At 30.7% G+C, this 9,896-nt stretch overlaps 1 pseudogene; it reads left to right on the top strand.

The window, feature by feature from the left end:
- The first annotated feature begins 8,643 nt into the window (after nt 1-8,643).
- Nucleotides 8,644-8,762, top strand: LOC112485173 (annotated as a pseudogene).
- Nucleotides 8,763-9,896: the final 1,134 nt, after the last annotated feature.

Below are 9,896 nucleotides of genomic sequence, written 5' to 3'. Positions count from 1 at the left end.
CAATTTTCTAAGCAATCACAGCGTAAAATAGAAAAATGCTAAATTTTGATAAGAATACATATATAATCCTGATTACTTATGGATAAGGTTTGTGATTCAGTCCTTTTCTGAGCCTTCTCCATCATTTTCATTTGGCTAAATCTCTTTGCGCATTTAGATCTTGGCAAAGCATCCCATTTGGAATTATAGCTCTGTATACTGGCTTGGGCTTGATTGCATTTTATACCTTGAATGCCAAAAAAAAAAATTCTCCCAGGTAGCCTTGTTTTTTAGTGTTGAGAGCCTTAGAATCCAGTGACCACTGGAATATGTCTTTGAACTACAGGGGTGACACTCTTTGTATGATCTGGAGAATTTATTCAATGGCATATCTAGAAGAAGACACCAGGGTTTGCTGACAACTTGCTATGCAGGAACTCTATTACGTTTATTGCATAACAGTTTAGCTCTAGCTTCAGGTCCAGGAGACAACAGTCAGATCTATTATGAGGAAGTTAATGTAAATCCTCAAAAGCTGTCTGCCTCAAACCATTGAAACAGGATGCTTTGTGTTCAAAATTAACGTGGGTCTTAAAAAAGAGTAGCAAGAGAAACGAGCCAAGGACTAAGAACAAAATCTTTTCTTCTCAAATCTGCTGATTTTCAGGAAAGGTAGAAAATATCTGCTTTAGATATAAACAAGATTAAAAACAATCGTAGTATTAAATAAGAGGAGACAAAAATAATGAAGGCAATAACACTAAATTATACCCACATAAATAAAATCAGTGTAGAAAGCAGTAAATAACCTGAGCCTGTGAAATAACAAATGAAGATTAGAGTGGAGAAGATGAAAGAGAACATCTAGAGGGCAGATGATATTAATGCAGAGGGACAAAGATAAGCCAATCTACAAACAACAGGTATTCTCCCTAGAAAGGAAGCAATAATGAAAATCTAATAAAGAAAACTCCCAATTTGAGAAAAAGACTTCAAATTAAAAATTGAGAGGGCTTACAATAATTGAGAAAAATAACTATATAAAGATTAATTCCAACACATGATCTAGTGAAAATTTAATTTTGGAGATTAGAAATACATCTTGAAATCATTCATTCATAATATAAAAAAGATACCATATTTTCACTTCAATAATAAAATGATACCAAAAAATGTTCCTACTAGAATGTGAGAGAAAATGACCATGCCACAAGTATTATACGCCCAACCATGATAATTTTGGAAAGTTAAAAAGGTAATTTTAGTTATGCTACCTAAGTATTTATTCTATTTAAAATAATTTATGCATTTTTATCCAAGTAAGTAGAACTGAATTAAGTAATCACTGAAGATTGGGAAATTGTGGTAGCTGGTAATAAGAATTGAATATAAATATAAATCATATGAAAATTAAAAGTACACACTAAAACCTAAAGCTCATACATATTATTATTCCTCTAATAAAATAGATAAAAATAAAAAACTATGAAAAATTATATAAAAATTGATGTGCTTTATTACCCAAGATTAAATAGTATCTGAAATTAAAATAATAAAAGCGCTACATTCCTAATATCTCATTAATATAAGTAAAATCTAACATTTGATTTACTAGGTTACTACAGATTTATGATAATTTAGAACAAAAATTTATCTTCCAAGTCACTGAAAGAAATAAAAGCAGATAAAGCATTTTCTACCAAGATAGTATAAAGTAATTTTTAAATGACAGTAATAAAATAAATCATAACATATGTTAACAAAAATCAGATACTGTCTGGATAAGTCAAATTGGCTTTAAAACAACATTCGATAATTTGTTTCCTACACTCAGAATGGTACAGGAAGTCTTTTCATTAACAGGTAAGTAACTATATTCAAGCAAACATAGATATATTGTTATCATGGTAAAATTAAAGCAAAAAAGCTTAAACCAGGATTAAAGTGCTGTTTTATATTGGTGAAGTCATAATTAATAGTATAGATGTAGCAATATTGAAACTTTAAGCAAGGTGAAATAAATAGTAATACAAGTGAAACAGTAAAATTTTAAAATAATATCAACTCGTAATAAGTCATATAGGTAAAATACATAGAATTATCAGGATATTTGAATAATGGAGTATATCAAATTGTTTACCTTGTAGAGAATATCTTTTCTTTGAAATATTCATGCATCATTGACAAAACTGATTCTATAAGATACCATAAAATATATTTAAAATTTATTTTCAAAAGTTTATCCATATTTTTATATCACAATCAATAAAGATCAAGATTAGTAATGTATACATAAAATAAACAAAGGAGAAATAATTTTTTAAAACACTAAACACTCTCCTAAGTAATCTCTAGGGGATAATGTAGGAAGATAATTTAGAAAATAATCAGAGGAATATTACATTGTAAACCACTGTCATTGTTGACTATAGTCAGAAACAAATTTATGCCATCAAATGTTTTATTATTAAAATGAAAAAAAAATCACTTTATTCTCCAAATTAACCAAAGACAAAGACTTATAAAATGGACAACAGGTCAACCTGAGAAAATACTAATAAAGAAAATAATAAAAGATAGAGAATTAAATTAATTATAAAACAGTAGAAGAGAAATTTATCAATTAACCCAGAAACTAGGGAGAACACTAACCTAATAAATGAAGTTCTAGAAAGTCTAGCATGAAAAAAGAAAATCAGAAATTAATAAAAATATGAATATAAAAGGAAAAGAAATGAACTATATAAAGAAAATATTTTAAATTATATGCAAATAAATAAAATTATATATACCCATTCTGAAACCCCAGGAAGTACTGGAATACAGAAATGTTTTCCTCTTTCACTATTTCATAGGAAGCACTGTAGGCAATTTGCTTACTAATGTCCTGGGATTACATTCTAATATAAAAATCTGTCAAAAAAAGAGATGGAAGAATCTCATGTGGAATGAAAATATATGAAAGAAATAAAATAAAATTGGTATTCTACAATATGCATGGCATATATCAGTTAATATTAGAAAATCCATATGAAGTAAAATAAGAAAATAATTTATAGGTTAATAAGAAAAAATAATTAAACTTATGTAAATGTAAAAATCCTGTCACAAGATTCAAGATCTATTCCTAATAATAATAATAATAATTTGGGATAGAAAGGTATTTCTCAACATCAAAAATCTTTATTCAAAACAAATATTACATATATAATTTAATATTAAAATTGTTCCTAGTATAATAAGAAATAGTTGTGTTCTCTATATCTTATGTAGGTAATATTGCTTTGATGATCTTATTACTAAGACAAGATACAAAATTAAAAAACATAAATTATTGACAGGAAGAAATAAAATGCTATGTAAACATCTGCATATGGTTGACTAGATCCTTACAAAACTTAAAGGAATTAACTAAAATCTATTAGACTTAAATTAAAATTTTAGCAAGATTACAAATAGAGCAGGTCTTTCAATATTTTAAAAATCTCTAATATAGTTCTGCTTTAAATTTTCTCCTTTAAATATGGCCTGCAGCTATGGGGAGGCTGTGATAAATTGCTGCTTGGAGACGTATACAAAAATTAGGAAGCTATATTAATTTCCCAGAGCTACCAGAAAAATTACCATAAACTTGGCGACTTAACACAACAGGAATTTATTATCTCAAAATTCTGGAGGTTGGAAATTTAAAATCAAAGTGTCAGTAGAATTATGATCCCTGTCAAGTCTCCAGGGACAAATCCTTCCTCTCTTCCTCTAGCTTCTGGTGGTTGCCAGCAATTCCTGGTGTTCGTTGGCTTTTAGCTCATCACTCCAATTTCTGCCTTCAACTTCACATATTTTTCTTCCCTCTGTGTGTATCTATGTCTCTGTATCTTTCCTTATAAGGACACTAGCATTGGGTTTAAGGCCAACCCCAATCTAATATGGCCTCATCTTAACCTGATAACATCTACAAAGACCCTATTTCCAAATAAGTTCGCATTCACAGGTTCTGGGTGAATATGAATTTTGGAGGCACAGTATTCAACCCACTACAGAGAGTATCCCTATATAGTTGTCAAAAAGGTATAAACTTAAAATTATAAGATAAATAAGTCCTGGGGAGTACAGCATGGTGACTATGGTTAACAATATTGTATTATATATTTGAAAATTACTAAGAGAGTAGATATTAAAAGTTCTCGTCATAAAAAAAAGTTTGTAACAATGTGTGGTAATAGATGTTAATTTATTGTGGTAATTGTTTTACAATATACACATCTTAAAATCATTATGTGGTACACTTAAAACTAATACAATGTTGTAAGTCAACTATATCTGAATTTAAAAAATGATAATAAGAAAACATCCCCAGCTTGCTTCACTTCCACTTACTTACATGAATAGCAATCAACTCTCTTGTCTTTGTAACTTTCTCTGTTTCTATCTAACCTTAACTTTCAATATGGCCACCTATGTTTGTATTATTTACAATAATTTGGACTGTGACCTTATGTCAGGATGAAAATCCATGTATTTGTATATCTGGGCTAGAAAAATGCAACTTTAAGAAAGAGAACATCTAGGGTGGCTCCATAGTGTAGTGGTTAGCACACCTGCTTTACACACAGAAGGTCCTGGGTTCATGCCCCAGGTGGAGCCACGGACTATTCCCCGAGTGCATCCCGTGAGTGTGTGGGAGGACACACCCCACCTACAGAGATCCAGTTCTTAAGGGGAAATGGCAACATTCATAGGTCAAGGGTAGAAGTGGGGGCAGAAATTAAAGGTGGGGGGGGCAAGAAAGAGAACATCTTATCCTTTTACTAGTGGGCCTTAATTTTGACTGTACATCAGAATTACCTGGTAACATTTTAAGAACATAGTTGTCTGGGTTCCCACTATGCCTTCCCAGACTCAGATTCAATCAGATGGAGCTGAGGCCCAAGCATTTAACAAAGCCCCTACTCTATTTGATTCTAATGTGCAGCCCAGGTAGAAAGCTACTACCTTTAACTATATTCTCAATACAAGATTAACAGAATGATCATTTAGAAAATATGGTCAATGTAGATTCACAACAGCAGCATGGAATATATGAAATTAGTTTATATAATTAGTATATAAAAAGTACTAATAATGATAAACTATGTTATATGTACATATACATAGTATACATTATAATGTATACATTATATAAATGGTATATTGTATATATATATAAACCATTTACATATATACTAGTAGATCGATGACCCCAAATTGCTGATCTTCTGTTATAAACAGAAGTTCAATATAACTAAGATACTAAATCATCATTCAAGTTTATGGGGCAGCATTTAACAAATCATTGATCTGTGACATACCATAAGGGTTGCTGGTACTGAGGAAAGGTGGGAATAGATGATGGCTTCAGTCTTAGAGAAGGTGTTTTTAGCATTAAGATGGCCTATAAGAGAGTAGGAAAGAAAAAACATAATCATGTTCATAGGACTAACTAAAATACAAATTTTGTATTTTCAGAATTAAAAAAGTAAGTACATATTGCTAACCAGAAAGATAAATAGGAAAGAACCCTGCCCTCTAGGAACTCAGTCTAGTGAAGCAGAGTCATGTATAACAAAACAAGACAAAAATTAAAATGCCATGTATTATATGAAAGTAATATGTCAGAATATATTAAAATTTAAAATGTGCATACCCTCTGACCTAGAAATCCCATTTAAAGTACTCTAATAAAATACAGTTTATATGAGGATATCTGTACAATAATGTTTATGTGTACATTATGGGGGATAGGAAAGGAAAAAAATTGAAAAGAGAGAAAAACATATGTCCACCAATAAAAGGCAGACTGAGTAAATTATGGAACACTCATATGAAGAATGATGGAGGAATATTCATGACATACGGTTCAGTGAAAATTTTGTTGTAACATAAAGCATATTGTATGACCATATTTCTGTTAAAAAATAAGAAAAAATTTGTTTAAAACTTATATATATTAGCATAGAGTTCAAAGCAAATTGCAGACATTGTGTATACTGCATTACTTTTTTCCCAAATACATGTTTTTATTTTTTTGCTTTTAACAAAAGATGTATTATTTTTACAACAAATATTTTATAAAATAAATTTAAATAAGAATATTCACTGTGATAGATAGGTACTCTTACTGAGATATGTACTCTGAAAGTAATTATATTTTATGCAGTCATGTTTTTCTGTTTCAAATTGATCGGGACTGTTGTGTAGACACTAACAGAGTCATAAACTATTTTATATCCGTATCAGCTGAAATAGGTAGTAGATAATAAAATATAAAACATTATTTTTTAAGGGAATTTGCATATGAGGAGAGATGAAACCTAGACCGAAAATATTTTGTTAGGATGGAAATCATATGGGTCTCATTGTTCTTTCTTCCAAAATATAATGTTGTACTTGTCTGTCATTTTACCATGACTAAATCACTAAATTTACTATTGATATGACCAAAATGCATTGGCAGTCAAGCACATTAGTGATTTATAAAAAGACTTGCACGCACATTCTAAAACTCTCTCAGTCCTAAAGCTTCAGACCCTGCTCAGTCCTGAAAGCCAGGAGTAGACCTACGAGGTTTCACCCACAAGCATTAGGTTAAAAAAGAAGCAGAGAGAAAAGCCTCAGAAATTGCTCTATGACAGTTTTTATTCTTTTATAGATTTTGTCCCCAGAGAGTGCTTAATTGCACATTAATTAGTATCTAACTGTCATTCTTCAAGGCATGGCTATTTTATTACAGAATTTCATGAGAAATTAAGAGTTCATTTTTCCCCATAAAATTACATTGCTTTTCATAAAATTTTATAAGCTGATTATTTACAGTGTTAAATTTATAACAGCAACTCTTCATACATGTGGGAAATACAATTTAATCAACATAAATTATTTTCCATGTGTTATCATAATATCAGACAATTTTTAATGGGAAATATATAAACAGAGCATTCCCTAGTTTTTGGACCCGCACAGATGGATTTCTGTTGTTGGTTGTTGTTGTGTTTCTACCGGTTCTTAGAAATCAGAAGTCCTGAAATTAAAACTCGGTTTTAATAACATATTACATTATCATTAAATGTTATATCATCTTTAAAAGACAGTGTCCACTCTTTCTTTATAGTGGCAATTCCTCAATTTTTAACAGCCAAATGATGTTGCCTTCTGAGAAATTCCAACCAGTAGCAGAAGAGAATACTTCTAGGGAAATAAGGAACTTACATAAATATGAGTTTGGCTTCCAAGTTGAAACTGAAGCCAATTTTATGAATTTAATTTTTGTTCTCCAAGGTCATGAACTTACAGTAAAACCAGTGGCTAATTTTAAAGCAACATTGAACCTATGTACGAATTTGAGTGAAAACTATGCAAAGCTGGGTGGTTTATGCTGAATTAAGGTGTGTTTGCAAGATGGGGTAAAATCAGTGTCTATTTTGAAACTCACTTAATGTGTCTGCCCCCATGAGGGCTAAGTCAAATTTAAAAGTCTGCCAAATTCACTTTGGGGTGAAGCCATCAGATTTCAAACAGCTTTCACTGCTAATGGTAAGCATTTCTAATTTAGAGCAGGCCATAAAGTTAGCATTTTTCAGAGTCGAAGCTTTCTCTTAAGAGAAATTTACCATTAGAACAAAAAGTCAAATACCTATATCCAAAACCAGCCCAAGATTTAAGTTTCATATATGGAATACACACACACACACACACATACACACACACACACACACCCCACAGACATCATTAGTAATTATATTTGAAGGCAATGAAATAAAATTTACAAGTTTGTACTGCTTTTTTTCTAGTAATACTAAAAACCAGGCCAGGCCTTTTCAAGTACATGATATTATGAATCATACAATAATATTATGAAACAGCTATAATCCTAGTTTATAGTTAAAACTAAAAAATTATTAGTCAAAGGATACAAAGTTTCAGGTATATGGGATGAATAAGTCCTAGAGATCTACTATATAATAGTGCGTAAAGTTAATGATATTGTCTTGAATACTTAAAAATTTGGTCAGAGGTTATATCGTATGTTAAATGTTATTTAATAATAATGATAAAGATGGCAAGAGGAAACTTTTAGAGATGATATATATATTTATAGCACAAATTGTGATGATAGTTTCATGGATTTCATACTTATCTCCAAACTCACCAGTTGGATACATGAAATATGTACAGCTTTTTTTTATGTCTCATGCCCTAATAAAATGGTTTTCAAAAAAATTAAAGCAGAATTTCAGGGACTTTCATAAGAAATACAACAAAGCTGGCTTGTAAACTGTGGTACCATAACTTGAGATCCCATTCCTTCTAGCTTTTAACTTTTTATAAGTCTGTGATTCCACTCCTGAACTAAGAGAAATGGAATTATGAAAACACCAGCATAGGCCAAGTATACATATTTTTGATCCACTTTAAATGAGGTGGCTTTTGGATGAAACGCAGAGCCAAGTTTAAGGAACAAATAGATAAGAAGGGAGCAAGCATTAAAAATTCAATGAAAATATTCCCTTAAAAGGCAGAGGCAAATACCTAGGGGGAGGGAATGTACAGAAGAGAAAAAAATCGGGTTTGGAAGAGATGGGCTAGACCGTTCTGTGTAAAATGTGGTTTTCTTAAATTAAATGTATGGTCTACAGCCATGCTACCCTGAACAAGCCCGATCCCATTTGATCTCAGAAGCTAAGCAGGGTCGAGCCTGGTTAGTACTTGGATGGGAGACCACCTAGGAAGACCAGGTGCTGTAGGTATAAAAAATAAAAAAATAAAGGATTGTAAGCTGACAAGGTCCTTGCAATCTGTGAGGTCAACCAAGGGTTGCCTCACTTAAAAAATAAAATAAATTTTAATATATAGCTCTCCCAGATTAAATGAAAAATAAACAAATAGAAAAATAGGTTAATGTTATATTCAAATAAAATTCAAGTTATAATCTTATATCTAGTTTTATTTAAATTTATATGCCAACCTGCCCCTATAAAGCAAAAATAAATGTGTATAATGTTCCATTTTTCCACATGATGAAATTGCACTCCATTACATCACCAAATGGATATTATGAGCCATATACATTTTACTGAAAAGTAATCTGCAGCTGAAAAAGAAAAAAGCAGACTTTAAGGGTCTTAAATCTTTGACATCCAAGTTTTTTAAGATTTAAGAGAAATATAATAGATGTCTGTTAACAAAATTCCCACATGGATGTAACCTCTAATGTCCACCAATCAAGAAATGAAAATTTCTTGAAGTTACTTAGACATGTAAATTCTCAACTCAGAGAAAGCATGTGAACACTTAGAATGGAATGAGCTTTGATATGAAAAAGATTATGGTAACATTTTCTCCCAATTCTCTTATAAATGAATTCAGTACATTACTCATACTACATTTTATGAGAAACACATTCAATAAAATATATATAATATTGCTTTCCTGCAAATATAAAATACATAAAACATCATTTTTATTGTCCACTTGGGTTTTACAAATAAAACACAAACTATTCACAAAAATGAGAAAAATAATATAAAAATGAAAATAACTTATTCAATTAAAAAAATGAAGTTGGAGAATGACAAAGACTAAAATACTCTTTACTCCCATGTTATTTAATATAATCTTAAAGTTAATAAATTTATTGGGAAAAGGAACATGGAATCATTTTATTTAAGGTGGAAGTGATTGTGGATATTTGTCCAGGGAGAATGAAAATTCAGCTGGTGCAGGATGAAGAGGTAAGAGTCAACAGAACTGTGTTCAAAATTTGAGAAGCTCCTTGTGCAAGAGAATTTGGGTATTTCCGTAGCACTCTAAGAGAATGGTACTCAAACTTTAAGAATCCCCATGAAGACTATTTAAAGTTCCTCTGTCTGGACTCTATCCAC

Source organism: Pteropus alecto, unplaced genomic scaffold, assembly GCF_000325575.1.
Source record: "Pteropus alecto unplaced genomic scaffold, ASM32557v1 scaffold95, whole genome shotgun sequence".
Taxonomy (NCBI): domain Eukaryota; kingdom Metazoa; phylum Chordata; class Mammalia; order Chiroptera; family Pteropodidae; genus Pteropus; species Pteropus alecto.
This window is presented reverse-complemented; position numbering and strand designations above follow the sequence as displayed.